This window comes from Anomaloglossus baeobatrachus, chromosome 2, assembly GCF_048569485.1.
Source record: "Anomaloglossus baeobatrachus isolate aAnoBae1 chromosome 2, aAnoBae1.hap1, whole genome shotgun sequence".
Lineage (NCBI taxonomy): Eukaryota > Metazoa > Chordata > Amphibia > Anura > Aromobatidae > Anomaloglossus > Anomaloglossus baeobatrachus.
In genome coordinates this window covers 141,620,226-141,646,825 of record NC_134354.1, presented here as the reverse complement: position 1 = coordinate 141,646,825, position 26,600 = coordinate 141,620,226, and positions in this window count along the sequence as shown.

Below are 26,600 nucleotides of genomic sequence, written 5' to 3'. Positions count from 1 at the left end.
AGACCCACCTTGGAGTCTTGACATTTAAAAACCATTCAGGCAGACGGCAGGACAGTGGCATCAATTACTCCCAACCCCACCCAATTTTCCCCATAGTGTGTTTCTACAGCAGGTAATTATGGTCCTTGTAACACACAGGATGTGGGCTGCCATTTTCATTTTAAACAGTGAGCACACAGTGACCATGCCTTCTGCAGCAGCGCATCCAGTCCAGAATAGTACCTAGAAATTTCGATACAACTAGGTGTATCCATGCATTGCACATGTGATGTCGCCCAAGCGTAGAGCCGCCACCAGGTTTGCACCATTATCGCACACAGCCTTCCCTGGCTCCAGATTAGGTGGAGACAACGATTGATCAAACTGGGCCTGGATAGTGGTCCACAACTCTGCAGCTGTGTGATTGCATTCGCCAATGCACATTAATGCATGATTGCGTTGACTTGCAGAAAGGATGTGGCCTGGCATTTTCATTTTAAAAATCAAGAGTTGCGTCATGAGTGACAGACATTTACAAAAGGCCACAAGGGCATTTAATGACATAGATAGCTAAATTGGTATCACAAGTGTAGTTAATTTTAATCGGAAAGGATTGCTCGATTCTGAGGTGTCTGACCTCACTGGATTTAGTTATGTTTGAGCATGCCACACAACTAAGGCAGGGGAATGTTCCAAACTTTGTAGTGTTCAAAAACTGTTGAATTGGTATGGTTTTAGTGCTGCCAATGTCTGCCCGCACAAGGTGATCTTTGATATTTTTAAGCTTTCTGATACAAATGGTTCTGGCGACTGAAATGCTTCTATGTGGGGATAGGCTTTGTGTAAAAGTGGCCAATGCTTCCACATATTTTTTGGACCTTCTGGACAGAGGTATGGTAAGTATATACAAACACCACACATATGTGCTGGATACGTGAAGTTGGTGGAAGGGGTGAGATACTCTTTGTTCCTGACATTGTAGTTAAGGGGGGGTAGTGTCTGTCCCTAAATATGTTGGCCAGAATGGCTTGATCTCAGACTTTACGGGATTCTCATTGGAATTGAGACTGGGGCAAGATGTTTTTGGTTGCTTTGGGGTGTCAGGTGGGATAATGAAGGAGCTTGTTGGTGTCCATGATTACTAGCGTGTTAACAAATGGAATCTTGTTAAGCTCATGACAAAAAGTGAATTTGAGCTCAGGCATGACAGTGTTGAGTCTTTTAACAAACATGTTAAAAGTTTCCAGAGTTCCATGCCAGATACAAAAGATATTGTCTATTTATCTGAGCCAGCATAGCACATTAGTATATAATAATAATAAATAATAATAATGCTTATTATTATTAGTATATACAGACTGACCTTCAAAACGCTCCTATAGGCATTTGCAAATGCCAGCACTACGTTAGGGTCCATGGTGGTCCCACAAGTCTGTAAGCAATAGATGTCACCAAATAATCAGTAGTTTTCTTGCAGTACTATCGATAGCATGGCTAGGCAGAATTGAATTGAGGTGTTATTCAAGGAAGAAGTGCATAATAGTCGTAAAACAGCCTCAATGCCTTTTTCATGGTTGATAGACGTATACAGGCTATTCACATTGAGTGTTACAAGAATGCTATTGTCACAAATCCTCTGTGCAGAGCATCTTGCACACAGGTGATGCTCTGCTCCACCTTCCTGAATTACGGAGCCGACCGTGACATTATTCTTCTGTGCAGTGCATCCTGCACAAAGGTGATGCTCTGCCGCACCTTTCTGAACTACGGAGGCGGCAGTGGCATGTTTCCTTTGTAAAGAGCATTTTGCATTTGGAGATGTTCTGCTGTGTTTCTTTGAGCACTAGCTGACAGGTTGTTTGACAGCACAGGATTCCATGCAAGTACTGGGAGGTGCTTTTACTCGGGTGTTCCACCTTCCTGGTAATTGCTATGTTTCATTACTGAACATGTTCTCCCAGAACCTCGCCTTTCATACTCTCTGGTTCTGCAGTTGTGCTCTTAGCTTGGTTTGTGCTTGTGTTCTGACCTACGTTTCTTGACCCTGGACAATTTCTGCCAGCTCCCTGTTCTTATCATTACCTCCTGGCTTCTGACCTTTACTTGACCACATCTCTAATGAATTTACTTTTTAACACCCACTCCACCATGGTAGTGATGACCTATTTGCACAATTAAATAGTAGAACAGGTGTGTGGTACCCAAGGACCATGGATAAATCGCACCAACATGCAACCCAAAACCAAAGAAGAAAGAAAGCGATCAGACATCCTATGCTATTATAAAGATTTTTATTGAATCACAGGTGCAAGGTATAGAGAAAAGCATACAAAAGGGGTGCACAATCCGGTGACACCCACTAATACAAAAATAATTGAGAGTGTCTGGAGACACCCAATCAAACAAATAATTTCAACAACTATAATAGTATATCCAACCATAAGTATAATCACCATATCATTGCTTGATTAGGGATCAACAGAGACCCTCCACGGTCAGGACAGCAGATCCAACAATAATAACGCCAATGGCACAATATATGCTGCTTACCAAAAGGACGCCTCACCGCACACACTGGATGCCCCCACCGGACGGACATCAGTTTTCGGCAGATGCCTACGTCAGGGGTGGTGTCATGCAAGGGAATTGTCGTGGTATAAAAAGAACCCAGAGCCAATCCACTGATGGTAACCAGCGATGACGCATGAGCGTCCACGGCAACAAGCCCTCCCATCCACCGCCGCGACAGGAGCCCGACAACGCCCACCCGATCACGCGGGTATCACATGACCGGGAGGGCAACGCTGCCCCCAAAGACATGGCTGAAGGATGCGAGGGACACGTCTCCGCCAACGCGCATGCGTACAATTGCCATTTTGCCACTTAGAACTATTTACAACGCACCACACCAATCAACCGATGGTAACCAAGAATGACGCATGAGCGTCCACAGCAACGAACCCTCCCATCCCCCGCCGCGCCAGGAGCCCGGCCCGGCAACGCCCACCTGATCACGCGGACACCACATGACCGGGAGGGCGGCACCGCCCCTAGAGATACGGCCGAAGGATGCAAGGGACCCGTCACCGCCGGGCGCGCATTCGTACTATTACCATTTTGGCACTTAGAACTATTTCTTAGTTTATTATTCATCGCATATCAAGAACAGCTACAGATGGTGTACTATAACTGTATGTCACCACATGTCAACCCCATATATATGATACCATAGGAACATGTGCATTTGATAATCCAAAATATCATTAAGCTATAACAAAGCATCCATGCATACAATATGAATACCTATCAATAATTTAATTCAATCAATATGGTAATATAGCATACATCATTAAATTTTTACAATGCACTATGCAAAACCCTAAGCACATATACATATTGGCAGGCGAAATAGAATCAATACGATATATATAAAGTTGAAAGACGCTTTCATCAGTCATTTTGTGGTAGTGTAGCTTCAACGGGCAGGAAAGGAACTATATAAAAATAAGTATAAAAATAGTAATTAAAATCAAACAACAATTACGTTGCATGACAAGTGATCACAAAAAAGCAGCAAAACCAATGTTCTCATTTAAACCCGAAGGTTGTAATGTTTTTAACGTCCAGATCCATCTGGCCTCCAGGCGTGCCATTTCAGTGCCAACTCTGCATCCACGAATATTAGTCTCAATAGAGTCAATGCCGTGGAATTTCAATAGCGCCCCATTCGATTGGTGACAGATTGTAAAATGCTTAGGTAGTGTTTTTAAGCAAGATATAGCAGTTTCATTTACAGCGGCATTGATTCCATTGACATGCTCCCTGACACGAAGTTTAAATGGACGTGTGGTCAGCCCTACATATATTTTGGGGCAGGGGCATACAGCATAATAGATAACTGCACTGGTAGTGCAGGTGATGGATTTTTTATCTTATATGTTATAGTTCCTGATGAATTCGAAAAACAATCACTACGTTCCATATTTGTGCATGCAATGCACTGACCACAAGGTCTGGAACCCCATTTCCATTTGCACATATTTAGAAACGATGGGATTTTATCCCCTGCCTCATAATGGCTGGATACCAAAATGTCGCATACATTTCTGGATCTCCATATCGAGATGAGTGGTCTCTCCGGTAAAATTCGAGACAAAATTGGATTCGTCATTAGACTTGGCCATGCCTTTTCTAGACATTTCCTGATTTGAGGAAACCTAGAATGATAGTTAGTAACAAATCTCAATGGTTCCAGACCTGGAGATTTCCTCGCGGTATAGAGCAAAATGTCCTTAAAGGCATGTTTAGCTTTATTATAGGCACGCTTGATGGCCCGTTTACTATAACCCCGCTCCAGGAATCTATCCTTCAATTCCTGAACCCGGTGTTCAAACTCAGACCCAACAGAACAGATCCTGCGTAACCGCAGGAACTGTCCAGTCGGGACCGAGTTAATCATATATTGGGGATGGGCCGATGATGCATGAAGCAGCATATTATAAGAAGAGGCCTTCCTGAATATATCGGTCTGTATCATATTATGTTTATCTCTTCTCACTGCAACATCCAAAAAGTCCACAGAGCTCATATTATATTGATAAGTGATCTTAATGTTTTTATCATTATTATTGAGTGTCAACATAAATTCTTTCAATAGACACTCAGAACCCTGCCAGATCAAGAAAATGTTGTCAATGTACCGTGTCCACAAGAGGACACGGCCCATTGACGACTCCAGATCTGGCAGGGTGAGGTCCCTCTCCCACAGCCCCAGGAACAGGTTGGCATAGGAGGGGGCAAAAGATGCCCCCATTGCTGTTCCCTGGAGCTGTAGATAGCCGGACCCCTTGAAAACAAAATAATTATGAGTTAATGAGAACTCCAAGAGTTCCATAACAAAGGAAACAAAAGCTGTGGGCAAATTGGAGGTGCTTAGAAAAAAGTATACTGCTGAGAGGCCGTCCACATGGCGAATACTAGTATATAGAGACTCTACGTCTCCTGTAACCATCAATGTATTATCTTCAATGTATAGCCCGTCCATTTTCCTCAAGAAATCACCTGTATCTTTTATAAAGGAGTGTAATCCCTCCACAAATGGATGTAATATTGATTCAATCCACTTGTTGATGTGTTCCAAAAAATTCCCCCCTACCCGACACAATGGGTCTACCAGGTCATGATTGTATATTTTTGTGAATCTTGGGTAATAGGTACAAGGTAGGAGCCACCCTTTTGTATGCTTTTCTCTATACCTTGCACCTGTGTTTCAATAAAAATCTTTATAATTGCATAGGATGTCTGATCGCTTTCTTTGTTCTTTGGTTTTGGGCTGACCACATCTCTGTCTGCTCTCTGAATCTAATACGTACTCTTCCTGGAATTCTGACCCTCGGCCTGTGACTTGACTGCGTTTCTTCTTACTCCCTGTGTTCTGTCGTGTCCTCCGGTTTCCTGACCCTGTCTTGTCTGACTACTGTTCTGTCTATACTATCCCTAAGTAGTGATTAGTATAACAGCTATCAGGTGGTATGGTGGGTTGGTTCTGGAGAATTTGTAAAAAATGTCCAATGTCAAGGAGAAAGGAATGTGTGGTCTTGTTAAGGGGTGTCAGGATTTTTTCTAACTAGATAAAAAGTAATGATAGGATGGAATCTGTAGAAGCCCTGATGGGTCATTCTGGTGGCCTAATAAGAGATTTGTGTATCTTGGGCCAAATATAAAAGACAAAAGTGATTGGGTAAAAATTGGTCAAGCATGTGGCTGTTTTTTGATCAATAATGTGTTTATCTATTGTTGACGATATTAGGGTCTGGGTCTTGTGTCTAATGGAAAAAATGGGGACAGCAGAAATAATCTTATATGTGTTGTTATCTGATCTTTGGTGATGTATTTCAGATACATACTGTGAATGATGCATGACAACTATGGCCCCTCCTTAATCCGCTGGTTTTATTATGATCTGTTTGTTTTTCTGGAGTGAGTGAATAGCTTGTCTCTCAATTGTGATGTGATTTTGATGGGAGGGAAAAAGACTTTGTCAAAGTCTGTCTAGACCCTGTTTGACCTCTCTGGAAATGAGATCAATAAGTGTCTCTGTGGCATGATGGGTATGTGGTGGGTTCAATGTACTTCGGTTGTGTAAGCCTAGAGGAAAAGTGAAGAGGGCCGCAACCTGAGGACCCTCAATAGAAGGAACTCTGTTGCTAGATGTCTCATTGAGTAGACCAAAGTATGTCTTTAATCTAATGTTTCGAAAAAATCTGTACAAGTCCCTTTCTAGCTGCAAATAAACCCAGTTGGGAGTGGGGAGAAGGAGAGTCCTCTTTGCAGTACTGTGGTCTCCACCAGGGAGAGAGTATGTTGGGAAATGTTAACTACCAGGTTCAGGTTCTTACCTGGGATCTCATGATTACTTCTCTGTTTAGACCTGTGTTGGGATCTCTTTGTTGGTTTCTTCCCTTTCAGCCTGTAGATAAAAAATTGTATCTTCTAGAAGGGAAGAATCACTTTAGGAGCTGTAGGATCCTTGTGAACATAGGGGATCGTACAGTCGCTAAGATCTGGGGGTTTGTGATTAGTGTAGTCATCTGTCTCTCTCTGGAATTTTAGACATTTTCTCTCTTGGAGTATTTTGTGGTGTTCCTGGAGTGCTGTGTCTGTTTTCTCCTTCAGAGTAGCTCATTATGTGGTGTTGAGGGTAGATAATAACTGAGTTTCAATTACAGATCCTTAAACTCTGTGATGGCTTGTTGTTGGAATTCTATTGTTAAAATAATGATGTCAAGGGAGCATTTGTTGAGTATTTTCTGGAATTTATCTCGGTAATCCTGATTTTCAAAGAAAAGGGTCAGTTGTAGTTGTCTTCTGACACCTCTGGGTATTTGACTCTGGCGGTGGTACTTGGCTAAAGTAATACATTGCAGGTCATAAGATATTAGTCTTCTTTCCTTCTAGTAATCTGTGGTCTGGATGCTGTTGGCTGGTGTCCTGAGGAAATCACTACACGCAGTGACCAGTGACAGAATATTGTTGCAAGTCAAGGTGTCTGGCAAAGTTTTGATGTCATAGATAATCTGATGCAGCAGTCAAGAGAAAGATATCAATGGAGTAATATGACGTGCACACAGTTGTAGATCGAGGTGCAAGTGGAAGTAGGTTAATATGCACCCCTAATATATCCAAGTGAAGAAACTTTTGCTGCACACTGCTTTGTTTCTGTTTAATAAAGAAATTTTTATTTTTAACTCAATGCAGGGGCACATATAGATCTGTGGAGAGGGTGCGGATTATATACAGTGGATGATGTGACAGATATTTCATGTTTCAACCTTAAGACAAGGTCTTATTCATAGTGTTGCTCTGGAGAAAAGGGGAAGGGAAAAAAAGGGGATGCAACATCAGATATAGCATAAATGTGCAAACCAATACGTACAAGTGAATGTATCCAAAATGTAAACATATTAGCATATTCACAATCCATGGAGATGTCATAACCGAAACCTCATTACAAACATATACAAGACAAAATAAAATGCATTTGTAATGTTGCCATCTATGTACAGTATATCACAAGGGGAGGAAAGAGGAAACTGAAGAAATAGAGATCGCAGACTCATGGTAAATGTACTACTGTGATGTATTCCTGTGTCTGCTGAGTCGCATGAAAAATCATGGAAGTGTGGTATACCAGAAGAGGTAACATATGGCTCACCAAGGGTTAATACTGTAAGTAAAATAACAGCAAAGTGTTAATATGTCAAATAGCAAAGGTGTTGTAAGAGATTTACTGCATGACTGACCTGTTTAGAGGAAATAAAGTGCTCCCGCACCTTCTCATGTGCATGCTACGGTATCCATAGGATGTGCAGAGGGATTTTTTTATAGTAGAGAGTGATGCACTCAGGGCCAGTGAGTTGCATTCTGGAAGCGCCCTGTGTGGCATGTCACTGGCGGGGGTTACATCGTACAGCTCCATGTGGTCAGGTGGTGCATGATGCCAATCATGTCAGTGTCGGGTGTGACACGTCACCAGTGGAGTTGGGCTCAGATGGGGGTCACATGGTAGAATACCATGTGGTCAGATGATGTTAATCACATCAGTGCCATTTGTAATGTGTCACCAGTAGAGGTAGGCATAGATGGAGGTCAAATGGTATGAGACCATGTGGTCATGTGAGGTGTGATGCTAATCACGTAGGCAGTAGGAGCCGGCCTAAGTGCCAGGAATATCAGACCGGGATCACAAGCCATGTGATGTGTGTTTCTGCTCATGTCAATAGGAGGGGTGGACCTTGGTGAATCACTGTTACATGGTTCTATGTTCTGATAGGTGATGTTGATCATGTTAGGGGTGGGGACTGGCCATGGTGATGGCCCCAATAATTACAAATAATGTTTGGCATTATAGTAGTGAGGAATCCCGTTTAATGTACTGGTGTCTGTCTCCAGAAGCATGAGCTGGGCACAATGTACAGGCACTACATTATACTTACTACTACAAGGGCTTATTTGCAATTTTTAATTCTGTAATATTCCTGTGTTTGACTCCATGGGTCTTTTCCAGACACAAAATCGTCACTCCCAAAGGGGTGTAATTTCCAAAATGTAGTGATTTGAAATGGCTTCTGTTTTTCTGGTACTTGGTGAATCTGCAAATGGAGTCCACAAGCTATTCTATGAAAATCTGTGCTTCAAAATTCAAATTATTGGTAAAGTATCCCTTCATAACTATTTTGAAATGTGTCATGCTACTGTAAACAATACTGTCTCTGTTTCTATTACCGTAGATGGCAGCCTTGGACAGAAGTTTTCCCTCGTCCTTTCTAAGCACCTCTTCTCTTCAATGTTTTCTCCTTACTTTTGCTTTTCTATTCTTCTTACGTTATCATCTCTCTCTTTCCCCTTTTTTATTATTATTTACTTGTGGACTTTGTTTATGTTTCCTTATGTTTAATGCACTATCAGAAATCAACATTTTAAGCTTTTTCAGCTATGTTTAAGAATACTCCTTGATCCTCCATTCCCCTCCTCTTCTCCCCCTTCCCTATTAAAGTTTTTCCCATCCCCTTACCCCATTCCTTATCCTACCCACTCCTTCCTTAGGAATCTGCTTTATGGAAATATTTTTTTTTTTTGCTTTAATTCATCTGCTAATGATTCAATCTATTTCCTGTATTATTTCCCCTTTAAAATTTAATAAAAATTTCTGGAACACAAAAATCAAATAGTACTCCTTACCTCCTGAGCCCTGCCGTGTGGCCAAACAGCACTGTAAAGTTATATGTTGGGTATTGCCATGGTCACAAAAAAATTGTAACACATTATGGGATGGTTTCTAACCTATCCTCCTTGTGAAAACTGGAAATCTGTTGCTAATACAACAATTTATTGGTAAAAAATGTAATTATTTTTTCTTCACCAATCAATAGTGTATAATTATGGGACACACCTGTGGTGTTAATATGCTGACTGCACTCCTAGGTGAATTTACTAAGTTGCTCAGTTTGTAAAATGGGGTCACTGACGGGGATTTTCCTTCTCTGGCATGTCAGATTCCCTGCCAATGAGACATGGCACCCTCAAACCATTCCAACTAAATCTGCACTCCAATATGTCGCTCCTTAGCTTCCCTTCTGAGCTTTGGAATGTGCCTCAAAAGTAGTTTTCGACCACATGTAGGGCATTAGTGAACTCAGGAGAAATTGTGAAACAAATTTGATTGTCCATTTTCTCCATTTACTCTTTTTAAAAATTAAAATTTTGGAGACAAAACAGCATTTTAGTGGAAAAAAATAGTTGTTTTTTTATATTCACAGCCCAATGTTATACACTTCCGGGAATTATCTGACTGTTAAAATTGCTCAGTACACCCCTATATGAATTACTTGAGGTGGGGTTTCCTGCTCTTTTGGCATGTCATGGCCTCCGCTTCTGTTCCAGCCAAAATACTGCTCCTCCTCCAAGCACTGCTGTGTGCCTAAACAGTAGTACTTCATCACATATGGGTTATCCCTGTACTTAGGATAAATTCCACAACACATTTTATAGTTCAATTTCTCCTGTTACCTTTCAAGAGTGAAAAAATTGGGTTTAAAGCAACATTTCTGTGGTAAAAATGTAATTTTTCTTTTTTACAGCTCAACATCATAAAATTCTGTGAAGCACCTGTGGGTGCAAGTTGATCAGCATACCTATAGTTGAATTCTTTGAGGGGTATAGTTTCCAAAATTGGGTCACTTGTGGGGGCTGTCCACTGTTTAGACATATTAAGTTCTCTCCAAACACGATATGGCATCCATTAACGATTATAGACAATTTTACACTCCAAACAGTAATTTTTCATCACATATGTGTTACGGGGGCTGTCTGATAATAAAACCTAAAGGAATGTCAGACAGTCAGGGTCCACCGTAAGAAGACTCTGCTTCAGACTATGGCAGAGGATAAGGGATATATAAGTGTGCCACTGTAAATAATGATAGCACAAGTGCAGAGTGCAATACCTCTGTTAAACTCACAGAGGAATATAATTAGAAAATAAAGCAATTCCTCCCTTACTTGGAGGGTGTGTGGAATGGTATCTATTAAAGATCACAGAGACAAAAGCAGTGAGTGTGAAATGGCATCTACCTAGGTCCGTTCCTCTAGTGGTGCCAGGAGACGGACAGCAGCATAAGCCGCACAAAGCTCCTACCTGCGTTCGCTCCACTAGTGTGCGAGGACACGAACCACTAGATATGGCACCTGCCTAGGTCCGCTCTTCTAGTGGTGCAAAAGAGACGGACAGCAGCATAAGCCGCACAAAGCTCCTACCTCTGTTCGCTAGTGTGTGAGGATACGAACAACTGCCAGACGCAGTATAAGGAACGTTACGCTAGCGGCAACGTCCACCTGCGAGTAGAATCACAAGGCCCAGCCGGACCATGTGCCTCAGGCACCTGCCTATGTCCGCTCCACTAAGAGGTAAGGATACGGACTGCAGCCGAAGCTGTAAGGTATAAGAATGCTACCCTGCCGGTAGCGCTCACCTAACATAGACAGAGAGATGCCTAGAGGGACATGCACAGGGCGTCTACCCTCATGCATGAACCAAGAGGACTGAGCGCCGGGCGGCGTACGTCAGGGTCTTATATAGACTCTGTGCCTCATCCAAGATGGAGGACACCAGAGCCAATCCGCTGCCAGAATGACAGCAATGACGTCACGCTGGCCTATCACCGAGCAAAGCGTCACAAGCATATGACCAGCGACCAATCAGCATAGAAGGTGTCAGAGACATGTGACCACGTGTCACAAGCACATGACCAGTGGCCAATCAGCTTAGAAGGTGTCAGAGACATGTGACCTCGTGTCAGCGATGATGTCACCCGCACATGTGCAATGGCTCCAAGATAGGACTTAAGGGGGCTTTACACGCTGCGACATCGCTAATGCGGAGTCGTTGGGGTCACGGAATTTGTGACGCACATCCGGCCGCATTAGCAATGCCGTTGCGTGTGACACCGATAAGCGATTTTGCATCGTTGCAAAAACGTGCAAAATCGCTAATCGGCGACATGGGGGTCCATTCTTAAAAATCGTTACTGCAGCAGTAACGAAGTTGTTCCTCGTTCCTGCGGCAGCACACATCGCTGTGTGTGACGCCGCAGGAACGAGGAAGCTCTCCTTACCTGCCTCCCGGCTGCTATGCAGAAGGAAGGAGGTGGGCGGATGTTACGTCCCACTCATCTCCGCCCCTCCGCTGCTATTGGGCGGCGGTTCAGTGACGCTTCAGTAACGTCGCTGTGACGCCGCACGGACCGCCCCCTTAGAAAGGAGGCGGTTAGCCGGTCACAGCGACGTCGCCGGACAGGTAAGTATGTGTGACGGGTCTGGGCGATGTTGTGCGGCACGGGCAGCGATTTGCCCGTGTCGCGCAACAGATGGGGGCGGGTACCCACACTAGCGATATCGGGACCGATATCGCAGTGTGTAAAGTAGCCTTTAGTCTCCAGCACTTGCACATGTGCAGTAGCAAGAAATCCGGACATAGCCTCCAGAGCCACAGCAACCGTAACAATATGGGGTATCAGCATACTCAGAAGAAATTGGACAACATATTATATGGTGGAATTTCTCTGGATATCCTTGTGAAAATAAAATTTAAGGCCAAAACATAATTTTTGTTGGAAAAATTTGATTATTTATTTTCACAGTTCAATGTTATATAATTCTGTAAAGCACCTGTGGGTTCAAGGTGCTCACTACACATATAGAAACAGGTAAAATATATCTTTGTAACGTGTTAGCCAGTAGAGATAAAAAATTGTTTAAAAGAACTGAAGTCCTCAGTGGTTGATACCTTTTAATGGATAACTGAAAAGATCTTTTCCGTTAGCCATTAAAAGGCATCAACCACTGAGGACTTTAGTTCTTTTAAACAATTCTTACACATATAGAAAAAATCCTTGAGAGGTCTATTTTCTAAAATGGAGTCACTTGTGAGGGGTTTCCACTGTTTAGGCACATCAGAGGGCTTTACAAAGATGACATGGCATCTGCTTTCTATTCCAGACAATTTTGGACCAGTATTCCACCAGATATGACGTTTTCAATTTTCTATTGTTACTATTGTAAAAATGAAAAAAATTGGGGTGACATCAACATTTTTGTTGTAAAATTTATTTTTTAATTTTCCCTGCTCAACATTATAAATATCTGTGAAGCACATGGAGGTTCAAATTGCTCACAACACCTTTAGATAAATTCCTTGGGGTGTCTAGTTTCTAATATGGATCACTTGTGTGGTGTTTCCACTGTTTAGGCACAATAGGGGCTCTCAAAATGCGACATGGTGTCCATTAACAATTCCAGCCAATTTTATGTTAAAAAACTCAAATGGCGCTCCATTCCTTCTGAGCCCTGTTGTGTGCCCAAAAAGTTGTTTTCCACCACATATAAGGTATCCCTGTACTGAGAAGAAATTCCCCAAAAAAATTTATAGTGCATTTTCACTTGTTACCCTTTTGAAAATGTTAAATTTGGGACTAAAGCAACATTTTTGTGGGAAAAGTAAAATTTTCATTTTTTATTTCCACATTACTTTAGTTCTTGTGAAGCACCTAAAGGGTTAATAATCTTCTTAGATGTGATTTTGAGCACTTTGAGGGTGCAGTTCTTAGACTAGTGTTACTTTTGGGGATTTTCTATCACATTGGTCCCCAAAGTCCCTTCAAATGTGATGTGGTCCCTAAAAAAATGGTTTTCTAAATTTTGTTGGAAAAAAGAGAAATTGCTGAAAAACTGTTAACCTTTCTAACTTCTTATGTCGGAATTTTCAGGATTTATTTTGAAGTTAAATATAGGTGAACGAGTGAGTGTGCGGAAAATTTTATTCAAATAAACTTCTCTTTCCCTGTCTGTATTTTTACTGATAGACGCCTATCTATTACTAACCCCTTGGCTTGATGCCAGCTGTCAATTCACTACTGACATCAAACCCACAAATATTACCCAGATTGCCAATCCACCAGGGCAATCTGGAAGAGCAGCGTGAAACTCCAAAATTGGCCCATCTAATGTATGTGTCACTTCTGGGGTGGCTGCGAGCTGCTATTTTTAGGATGGGAGGGGTAAAATAACTATAGGCTTTCCCACTCTGATAATAAATACCTCCAGCTATCTGCTTTGCATTGGCTGTTTTTTTAAAAATAGGAGGGATCCAACACCTTTTATAAAATAATTTATTTAAATAATTTTTAAGATATGAAGTGGTATCCCCTCTATTTTTGATCATCAGCAAGGTAAAGCTCACAGCTGAGAGTTTCAGCCCACAGTTGTCTGTTTTACCTGCTCTGGTTATCAAAAATAGGCAGGAGTCCACTTCATTTTTTTTTTTCTTTCTTACTTTTTTGTTCAAAGCAGTGGACAGGCAACTACTGCATGCAATAAAAGCTTGTTAGTTTGCTGTGCTGCAGCCTTTTAACAAACTTATATATGAACATTATCCAAACTCTGAACTCGGACATTTCTCTTAGTCCATGTTCAAGTTTGAGACTTGGACAACCGATGTTCGGTACGTACCTTGAACTTTTCAATTTGGGTTCGCTCATCCCTAGACCTAAACTAATAAGTCCTAATTGACGGCACCCAGACCACAGCCTTTTGGTTACAGCGATGTTTAGTCACTAACTGAGGTAGGAACCTGCTAATACTGCCAAAAGGGGGACAGGAATTTTACCACAGCTTTACAAACAGGTACTATGTAAGCTGTCATAAATCTGTGTGAAGTGGTGGAGAAGAGGTTAATGTCCCCATACACATTAGACAAAAAGATTATCAGTCGAACAAGTTTTTGTTTATCAGTATAATGCTTTTTTGATTTTTATGGTGAATGAAGCAGCCAGAGAAATAATGAATTATTCCCAATTGTTTTTTTTTAATGATAATGATTGCTCAGTTACCTGACACAGCCAGTGGTTAGTTGTTATAGTCGAAATTGGCTATTTCAGCTGGACTTTATCGTATGTGTATGGGAACCTTTAAGGAAATCCACTCATGGGAATATAGATTAACCGATTAAACTTGTACATAATAGCTATTAATTGCCTACATATAGTGGGTGAAATAAGTATTGAATGCCTTACCAAATTGTTAAGTAAATATATTTCTAAAGGTCCTATTGACATGCATTTCTCATCAGATATTTGTAGCAACCCAACCAATCCACACAGGCAAAAAAAATCAAATAAATAAATTAAGTAACGTATAATAATGTGAACTGACACTGGGAAAAACTATTGAACACATTAAGACATGCAAAAGCCATGGAAAGTCATGACACCAGCTTTAACCTATCAGTAATTAGAAAGCAATCCTGCCAATTAGTGAAAAATAATATCAACTGGTTCAAATTATTGCCTATAAAAAAGGTATCTTATTACCAAAGTACCACACAAGGAACATTTCATCATGGGTAAAACTAGTGATTGGCCTTAAGACCTTCATAATCTTCTTGTTGCAAAACATACTTATGGCATTGGTTACTGAAGAATTTCTAAACTACTGAGGGTTCCAGTGAGCACTGTTGGAACCATAATCCAGAAGTGAAGATAACTTAATTTCACTATAAACTAGCCATTGCCAGGTGCTTCCCACAAGAGCAGTTATTATTTTTTCAAAGAAAACAATATGAATTCGCTCAAACTCTGTAGCCTGTATGAACGCTCAACATACAAGCCTCCATTGTGGAACAAAAAGCATGTTAAAGCACATTTAAAGTTTCCTAAATTACATTTAGATAAGCCTGGGAAATACTAGAAGGATATAGTCTGGTCAGATGAGACCAAAATTGAACTCTTTGGTTGCCATTATACCATGTTTGGAGGTCAAAAGAAACTGAATATCACCCCAAAAATGCCATACCAATAGTGACGTTTGGAGGTACGAACATAATTGTGTGGGTCTGTTTTTCAGCATAGGGCAATGGCAAACTTCATGTGAATGAAGGAAGGATGAATGGACAAAAGTATACAGGCATTATTTATAAAGATCTGCTACAATCTACAAGGATGATGAAGATGAAACAAGGGTGGACATTTCAACAAGACAATGATCCCAAGCATACAGCCAATAAAACTATCAATTGATTTCAGTGGAAGAAAATGAAGCTGCTAGAATGACCCAGCCAATCACCTGATCTGAATCCAACAGAAAATTTATGGAACGAACTACAGCTCAGATTTCCTAGAAGGATGCCAAGGAACCTTCAGGATTTGAAGAGTGTTTGTGTGGTAGAGTGAACCAAAATCACACATGAGCAATGGATATGACTAGTTTCTCCATACAGGAGGCTTCTTGAAGTTGTCATCACCAGCAAAGGCTTGTAAATACTTTTTTCCCTGTGTCATTTCACATTATTACACAAAACTTAATTTATGGGCATCTATGGTTTGATTTCTTTGCCTGTGTGGATTGGATGGGTTGTTACCGACATCTGGTGAGAAATTCATGTGAACAGCAAGTTTAGAAATATATTTATTTAGAAAATTGCTGACATGTTCAAAGTGTTCAATATTTATTTCACCTGCTGTATTTCTTTCACACACTGACCCCTACTTTTTTGCATCATGCTAACAATGATTTACTGTGAAAAAAATTGGCTGCTACAGTGCGATTACAAGAGAAGTTGCCAAAAAGATGGTGAAAGCCCTCTAGAATTATGTACCTGTAAATGTTTAAAAAAAAATAATAATAATTGTTTAAGAAATCCTTAACTCACTTTGGACAACCACAAGCTCCAGTGTCTATAGGTTTAATAACAAAAATCAATGAAGACTTAAAAAAAAAATTATCTTGTTGATATTGATCATTAATTAATCCCTATTCAGTATCTGTATATCTCCAAAGGAGCAGAAAATAGCAACTGATGATGATAATAAAGAGTAGATGCCGTGCCTCTCTATGATGAAGCTGAATGTCAAATGTTGATTCTCAAAGTCAAAGGTCATGTTGAGAAAGACTAGAGAGACCTTGGTAAGTATTGTGTATTGACATGTACAGAAATGAGTGCATAAATAAATTAACTAGATGAAGCAACCCAATTGCTTAACAGCTTATTTAGCGCCAACTCGCAAGTCATTATTGCATGTCTATTGAGTATTGACAAAAAATACTAACACTGTAGAGAGGTAAAGGTCACCACCACTGAATTTGCATTCAGCAAATAAAAAATCTGTAAAACCTATCAGTGAGATTAAGTTTAAGCATTATTAGTCATGGAAAAGTTTATTTTTAAATACATTCTGAAAGCTATGAAATCAATAACAAAAATACAAGTATTCCCTAGCCTCCTAAGGACTGGGCTATTTTGGGCATCAAGGACATAGCTATTCTTACGTTTTCTTATTTTTCCATCAATATAGCTATATCATGGGTTGTCTTTTGCAAAGACAAGTTATACTTTTCAATGGCACCATTTCTTGGTACATATAAATATTGCTTGATTAAATTTTACTACAAATCACTCAGTATCCTCATACAATTTGTACATATGTATTCAGAAGAACCTCGCAAAAATATACAGTATACCTATTAAAAAAATTACTTTTAATAAATATTACTTAAAAACCCCAATTAGTGATATATCTAAATAAATAACACAAATCGAATAATAATAATTCCAAAGAAAAAATGGGGATATCATTCCATCACGTGCACTGGAGAGCATCACAATATGGCACACACTTCAATATGGAAACTCTGTATTTAGGCTAAATATGTTATACACCACTCACAAAAAGTTAGGGATATTTGGCTTTCGAGTGAAACTTATGTAAAACATAAAAAGTTCACTCTGCAGGGATATTTTATCAGGAAAATAGGGCATTTAAGTAGAGGCATTCAATAATGATTTCCTCATCTCAAACAATTTATCAAAACAAAAGCCAGCAATAGTGGTGGTTATACCCCCAAAAAAATGGCAATGTCTTAATAACTTGTCATGTGACCTTGAGCATCAATTACAGCTTGAAAAAGTTGTTTCAGGAGGTTAACAAGTTGAGTTATTGTCTGCTGAAGCATGGCATCCCAAACTTCTTGAAGGGCGGCCCTCGGGTGATTGAAGTTTTGGGATACAGAGTTATGAGCCTCTACACGGCGACTCAGCTAATCCCAAAGGTTTTCTACGGGATTCAGGTCTAGAGAAAGGCCATAATTTCTGCACAATGTGAATGGACTTTCATTAGTGAACAGCACAGAGGCCTACTGGTCCTCGTCCAGCAAGACGATGATGCCTGTGGCTGGTGGTGTGGTCAGATACCCTCAACACGCAGACCACCCTAATATAAATGGTTTTGAATGATCTCATCTGACACTTGGGTGCCTTTCACCTCCCTTAACTGTGCCTAGAGTTGTGTTGCATTCATCATTCTATTCCGAAGTGCATTGTTCACAATGAAGCAGTCATGAGTTTGGGATGTGGCCAAAGAATGTCCACTCCTATGCTTTTCTTTGACTTTTGCAGTCTCTCACTTGTAACCTGTTGATTAGAGATGAGCAAAAATGTTTGATAAAGGTTCGCCAATTTCAAATTCGATATGAGTCTTAGCCTGTTCAGCTCGGGTTCGGTAAAGAGAGCACTTTCTCCAAAAATCAGCACTGTTCGGTTTTGATCGATCACTGATCGTGTTTTGAAAAAATGCTTTTTGAATAACATGTTATGATTTTGGATAGGATTGTGGTGCTGTATGATGAATGGAGGGATGTGTTTAATGAGTGGAGGGGGTGAGGACTCGAGAGAAGCCAGAGGCGTGCTGTGCCGCTTTTTTTTCTTCACTTTATTTGCAGATGTTTCTGCAGCCAATCATGGTGCAGAAAATATCCACAAGGTTCAGACACAAGGGCTTGAGTCATTTGCTGCCTAAGTCACATGTTCTTCTGCATATAATATACGGACATGTGGCTTCGGAGCCATTTTGTGAATGTTAAACATTAGGGAAGGTGCTGCCGACAGGGCTGCTAGACAGCTTAGCTAGGGGTCTAATGATAGTTAGTTGAGATAGATAAGAGTGCGATAGTGTAGAATAGGGACCAATAAGTTCAATAAATATGGTAAAAAAAAGTTGAAGGGCATCTTATTGATATAGCAAAAAACAAGCTTTTATTTCAAAGTTCAAACATCAACATTGATCACAAAGGGAGTACAATGGGTGAAAACACAGGGAACGGCTGTTATGTGTATCCACACACTTCTATAGGCCTCTATTGGCCTAATTGTGTAATGACATGTGCATTCTTAAAAAAGCATGCCATGTCATGTTGTCATGGTAACCAGAATCTTTGCATAGAGTATTTATACATCATTACAACCATATAAAGATAAAAGTAAAAATATCAAAGGAAAAGGCTTAAATCATTTTCATCATTAAAACGAATAGGACCAAGTTTAAATTGATCGAAATCAGTGTATCCTTTTTCGCAATAAAGTTCCATGACTATTTTCATCTTAGCCTGACAAAAAGAAAACTTTCAATTTTGGTGAAACACTGAAGAGAGGAATATTCGCGGTGTGTTGTTGTACGTGACCCCTATATGTAAGGAACAAAAGTGTTTCCTAACCATCTCAAATAAATATCCTAGAGTTTTGAAATATATGTGGCACCTGCTTTGGGAGCGATCTATAGAATTCCACCCACATTCCCCTCTACAGATGTTGCTTCTTCAGCTGAACTGGAGAATACTACAATTCCAAAGGTGCCTTGCAAATATGGGGAGGATGAAACAGGACGTGGGGGGGGGGTAGAAGGAAGTGGAGCGATCTTGCAGGGTGGAAGCTGCCACTCTTTGTGATGAGAGACTGAGTTCTGAAGCTACAGGATGCACTATTAGTAGGAGCTGCTGTCCTCCAGGTTTACCACGTCGAAGAAGGATTTTGCCTGCTGTATCCACTACTCTCTGCAAGCCACTGAGTCCAGAAGCTCCAGTGTGGAATAGTGTGAGAGAACAGACCTGCTGCACACAGAAGTGAGTAGGACATTGCTGTGACTTGCAGTTCTACGGTTTGAGAAGTGTGCTGGAGCAAATTATAAGGCCTTGCTAGAGAGGACTTTTGATTGCACTAACTGGGAGTTTGTATAGGACCAGCCCTGGGGAAATACTGCTTTTATTACTTTAAGTGCACCAACGTACAGCAAGCGCGCCAACATCCGCGGCAACTGGGGCCCCAATTTGGGACTGTGTCATTTGTGAGGCTGCAGCTGTTAGTTGGTAAATTGTAACTAGTCAGCAGAGTGTGTGGTGTAGGTTAAAGAGGAAGCATTACCCCTAACCTTCAGGTCTGTTGCAAAGAGCCCCTCCTGCATTTTTGTAGAATACTGCCTAACATTACCTGTTGTTCACCGTTATTTGATTTACCTCGTTAACATTTGTAACCTCAGTTATTGTGAGTGTGTATGGAGCGTTCCCAAGTCAACCCCTAGCAGAAGACAAAGAACCTTCTGCATTCCCCTAGAGCTCCTAGCAAGATTCGGGTGGAGGCACTGCATCATATCAAGGTGAGAACTACTGAACACCCTGTCCCAGTGGCAGATTAAAGGGGTGTTACATATAGAAAACTCAAAAAGGGCAAAAAAGGACGTAGACCACAAATTGTGTTTTACAAGAAAGACCTTGTGACTTAGGCATGAATCATACTTGCTTGTGACTCAAGTGAGGATCGCATAACCCGGACCAGCTGGTGGCTCTTCTGACAGGAGTGTGTCAGCTTCATGTATTTCTATGTAGCTGAGACGCTTTTGTCAAGAGAGCTGCCATTCAATCCATCGGATACAATGCCATCCTTACGCGAGTCACACGCAAGTATGACTCCTGCCTTACACAATGAATCTACTACACCTTGAGTTAACATTATATTTGCAAAAAAATCAATTACCACAGTCAAAATTACTGCTAGGGATAATTTTTTCTAACCAGATAACAGAATATGTAAACTTACTATTAAAGATGGTCAGTTCTCTCTCAAAGTGAACAGGAGCAGGGCAAATTTCCTGAGCTTTCAGGTTCCTTGGTGCCACATTTGATTACCTTGCCTGTTAGATGTGCACCGCACAAGATACGACACATCAGCACTGCAAATCATAAGCTAAGCCTAAGATCCCAAATGGCCCAGAAATTGATAGAGCTCCTATCCACAGACATAAAGCCCTGACCTGAATAGTGGATCAGGGTTGCACAAAGCGATCTGCGTATCTCTAATTATTTTGCAGGAGAAAGACCACAAATTATATTTTACAAAAAACACTGTCTGACCATATGAGCAGCACTACGTATCTGCAACACCTTTGATTTTTTCAAAAAGAACAATTACCACAGTCAAAATTACTGCAAAAGAATGTTATTGCTAACCAGGTAATGAAACGGGTGTACTTACTATTAGTGGTGAGAAGATTGCTTTGTGCAATTGCAGCCTACGGTCCAGGTAGGAACGCATCAACCTGTCATAAAATAAGTCTGGGATCCCGGTAAGGAAATTCACATAGTTCCTGTCCATGGACAGAAAGCACTGACCTGGACCATTGGTCATGGTTGCACAAAGCGATTTGCTCATCACTTCTTACTATGTACAAGATAGCCTTTAAGTTGCAATTACAGTTACAGGAAATTATTGTTTTTTTTGTAATGTCACTGTTATAAGATCAGGATCTTTTTCAAGTGTATACCAATTTTTCATAATGGTAGACTTTATTATTGAATTTAACAGACAATGAATGAAATTGAAGACAAAACATTTATTTCAGATTTTTTTTGTCTGGGTTTTGTATACACTCACTATTACAGATCTCATTCTGACTCAAATTAGACAATATAGTCTCATCAAATAACTGGGATAACCCCTTTTTAACAATCTCATATTTATTTCTGATTCCTCTCGTTTTCAAGTTTTCATTATTATTTAGCTTACACAGCTACGAAAATTTACTGTAAGCTATTGATTTTTTATGTGTTGGATTCAAAATATTTATATAAGAGTTTGTTGAGTTTGTTTTTTCTCAAAGATTTTGTGTGTAAATCACCATCTATCAATCACTTGATCCGAGACATCCAGAAATTCAATCTATTAATTGCTAAAAATGTAAGTGAGCTGCTCGTTCATAGAATTTGTGTCATTACGATCCTTAAAAAAAGATTTAAATTGAGCCTCTGTAATTGCCCGCACTACAAAATTTCATTAAACATATCTAAAGTATTATTTAATATCTTGAAGGAAAGAGTTTGCAGTGGTATAAAAATAACGATTTTCAAAAATTACCAAAAAGAGATTTGCGAATGTATAACCTACAGGTGTACTCATAGTAGTACTATTTATTTTTTATTTGCTTTATTATAAACATGTTTCCTCAAATTGGAACCTGCTGAGTAAAAACTAATTGAAGTGTATCACAAATTAAATCAATATTCTGAGGGATCTTTACCGTACTAGTCAAAATATCATAAAATATGTATAATTTGTCTCATGGGCGCAACAATATCAATTTTGTTTGTTTTTTGTGTGTATGTTTTTATAACAAAGTAATTTTTTAAGTAAAAAGGTGATATTTTGTTTTTTTACTTGTTTCTTTTTTTTTCAAAGAATTTTTACTTGTTTCTTATTCTTCCCATTTATAATGTTAGAATTCTAATTAACCTTTACTAAGAGCAGCAGAGCTTCTGAACTTCTTAAGATTCAGCTTCTAGTAGTCTAAAAAGCTTGGTAGATTATTAGACCATTGATAAGCCTCAGATCACCAAAGAATTCCAACAACATTGGAAAATCAATGCCGGAGTAGAGAAGCCGGGTGTATGCCATGCTGTCACCAGAAAGTCCAGATGTTCATTAATTTAAATTTCATTTTTTTGAGGTCAACGCGTTTCAGAGAACTCTGTGTCTACTTCATCAGGTCATTAAAGAAAAATCAACAGTCTAATATAGAGGAAAACCTTAAATATATACATAAGTATAGCTGAGCCCGTCTACTGTATTTAAAAAAAAAAATTAATTAAGGGCAATTACCTTACTTTGTAAAGGAGAAAGAGACATTGCTGCATATAAAAAATGCATGATAAAATCCTAAATAATACATAATGTTCAAATATCAAATCCTAAACACTTGCTTTCTCTTTAACAAAGTCGGGTAATTGCCCACCTTTTTTTGAAATACAGTAGGTGGGCTCAGACATATTTGTGTATATATATATATATAGGGATCCCCTCTGTATTAGACTGTTGATTTTTTCTTCAATGTCCTGATGAAGGAGACTGAGTTCTCTGAAACGCGTTGACCTGAGTAAAATAAATTTAAATTAATCAACATCTGGACCTTCTGGTGACAGCGCGGCATACACCTGGTTTCTCTACTCTGGCATTGATTTTTACATGCCCGGGGCTGCAGCGGCCGCCATTTCTAAAGCGTGATTAGGAGTGGTGAATGGCACGACCCTAATAGGTGTGTTTATTCAACTTTACTTTTTCGCTCATTTTGTCTGGTAAGACCCTATGCTGCGCTTTTATCCTTACTTTCGTATAACAACATTGAGAAGTGATGCTATGTTAGATGGAGCTCATTTCCTGTATCTAATCATCTGGAAGCCAAAGTCGCTATTGATAGATGCATCTACACAGTTACATTTTCGTACTTGGAGGTACCACTGATTACAGCTATTACATTGGGATGCCAGTCTCTGAGCCCATGTGATCATGGTGATATTTAAATATGTAAATGTCTTAAAGAATTTCTCAGAGAATGAGATAAAATGGAGTCCTTGGCATAATTCAAACTGCAGAGTGTCCTAGTCATGTGTCAGTACAGGCTACAGACAAAAGAAATACAGCTTCTGGGCTTAAACTCACAAGATCTGTATCACATACCTGAGTCAGCTGATCTTTCTGTTGTGTGAAGAAATCTAAATCTCCAGCTTTAATACCATCCTCTTCATTCTGACAGTTTAAAAGCAGTGGACGGCACCAACTGGAAAACAAATAAACTTTGAAGAGTATGAATCTGGAGATTATTCCCCTTGTTCTAAACAAAGAAGAGATATATTTCTTTACACATAACAGGCTGACTCTGTATAACAGTTTTTGTCAGTTGACGCACAGGTCTTGGGAGCTATATATCTTCAGTCTGCAGCCTGTACTGATACAAACTAGGATGAGCTGCTGTTCAAATTATACCAAGGATTCCATTTTTATCGCCTTCTCACAGAATCCCTTTAATTAAAACATTTCATGATATAGCTGCATATGATGTTGTCTTAAGAGGTTGAAACTATTTAATAAATGTTAGTAAATAAAATTGTAGCTGAATGTTAACATGTAACATATCCAAAAACTACAACTAAGTAACTTGGGAGAGATAAAAAATAAAAAAAAATTAGTAGAAATAGATAAACGTAAACATTTTGGACCCTATTTTTCAAGACCGGTCCTCTTTATTAGAGATGAGCGAACCTGTTCAATAAAGGTTCGCCACTTTAAAATTCAGTACGAGCCTTAGCCTGTTTGGCTTGGGCTCGATAACCCTAGCCCCAAAAGTCGTCAATGTCAAAAGTCGTCGGTTTTGTTGGATCACTGATTGCGTTTAAAAAAATGCTTTTTTAATAAATTGTTATGCTTTTAGATAGGATTGTGGTGATGTATGATGAATGGGGATGTGTTTCATGAGTTGAGGGGATGTAGATGCGGGAGAAGCCAGAGGCCTCATTTTTTTTTTAACTTTATTTGTGGATGTTCCTGCAACCAATCATGGCACAGCAAACATCCACAAGCTTCAGACCCAAGGGCTTGTCATTGGCTGCTTAAGTCACATGTCTGTCTACATATAAAAAGTGGACAGGCGGCCTTGGCACCATTTTGTGAATGTGAAACATGAGAGAAGGTGCTGCCACCGGGGCTGCTAGACAGTTAGCTTAGCTAGGGGCTTAATAATAGGTAGTTGAGATAGATAGGAGTGTGATAGTGTAGAATAGGGATGTGCTGTGTAGGGAAAGGTGTGTGCCACAAATCAGCATTTCATGATAGAAATAGGGATTGCAACTTGTGAGTGCCTGCTAAAGAGTTGCCAGTGAAGGATCTAAAAAGGCATTGCTACTTATTGCATGCTCCAAATTAGTCAGTGAAACACATTTCTAGGTATTGTCAGTTAGTACTGCCTGCTGGAAATTTGCTAGTGAACTAGCTAAAAAGATCTTGGCAGTTTTCACTGCATGCTCAAAATCATGCAGTCAATTACATTTCCACGTATTGTTAGTTAGCACTGCATCCTGAAAATTTGCTAGTGAACTAGGTAAAAAGGTCTTAACAATTTTCATTACTGCTCAAAATTGCAGAGTCAATCACATTTCTAGGTATTGTTAGGTAGTGCTGCCTGCTGTTGATAAGGGGAGCATAATTTAGGGTGATGCAATCCAAGTTATGCATCCACGTCTTAAACCCATCTGCATTCCAAATCATGAGTCATTTGTCAGAATGAATGCTATTTATCCACACAGATCAGCGATGACCACGGATCTACGTAGGAAATATGACTGCTGTAATTACGGAAGTTCAGATACTTTTAAAGAAATCAGTTGGCTAGGAGTGAAAAATCCGTAACACATCTCCTATTGGGTAAATGGCAAAAAGAGCTTATTCTGAGAATATATGTACAGTATATGTGTTTCATCATTTTATATTAAGCATTAGTCAGCATGAATCACTTATGACCAGAAAATCCCATATCTGAGTACAATTCAAACGTCATTTTGAGTCCTGTTTTTGGATATCTTCATATAATTCTTAATACTCATAACAGTCCATAACCATGTCCATTAGAGTCCCCCCTTTGGAGATTGTCAAAAATCTTTCCTTACTTCCATCAAGTCTATCGATCTGTTCTAATGCCACTTGCCTATGAGATAACCTATCCCTTATGGATGAACCTCCTCACCCAACAGACTATGCATAGGAAGTCAGATCCTGTCTGTATCCCCTTGACTTTCCTCATGGCCATGTTCCACGCTGGTGCACGTTATTCGGGGGGGAGGTGGTAGTCCTCTCATCAGTTCATTATCATCAGGGATGGTTTCACTCAGATCCTCATATTCCTCAGTCGGTGATGGTGGGACATCATCAAGGGCAGCATGCATAGTCATCTTCTGGTCCACATGCTTGGATATCATCTTCTTGACACAAAGTATCGGGTAGAAGAGGGGAGACAGCCATCTCCTGGTTCCAGGTCCGACATCTTTTTGTAGTGGAATGCGTGGATCTATGTGGATCTCCCTTCCACCTTTAAAGCAGTGCCAATCATCAGGAACCTTTGGAAGGTCACATCATATCTGGTTACAGGGCTTGTAGACAGCCATCTCCTGATTTGGATCTGGAGTGAAGGAGAAAATTCAAGAACGTATGTTAGTCAAATGTTTAATGAATTAAACAACAAGTGTAGTTAAAGTATCTGGGGGTATTTCTAAACAGGATTTCATAGGGTATCAACTTAGTGGTCCCTGCTTGGGTGTATCTGACACTGAACAATGTAAGGGGGAGACTGTCATGCCCTTGTTTCCTATACTGCCCCAAACTCTCCACTCTCCCACTATTCTGTGGAGGGTATGGGGTGTGTAGGGTCAGTTGTGTCCCCAAGGCTTGCCATTTCTCTTTGGCTGGCAGTAAAAGCAGGTCCCTGGCCACTTTCTATGATCTCCGGGAGCCCACAGCCGCATACTATCTCAGTCCTTTTCTTCTTCTGAGACTTGTGTTTGTAGGGTTAGGACAATCAGGACAATGTTTCCCCAAGACTTTCCATTTTTCCTTTCCTCTTCACATCGGGGTCACTTAAGGAGCACTGATAGGCTGACTGTTTCAGTGGTAAGTGATTGCTTTGCTGCTTCTTTGGTTGTTCTGTCAGCAAGGGCATTTCTTACTGCTTCCCATGAGTCCTCCAATGTAGGCCTCAACCCTGCTCAGCATGACTCTGTCTGGCAATAGCAAAGCTTTCATCAGTTCTTCTATGGCCTCATGATGGTGTACAGTTCAATTGTAATCAAGTCTCTTGTCTTCCATACGGAGTAGATGTTGGCTGCCGTCTTGCAGGCTTTAGTGAGAGCACATACCTCTGCTTCTTTTG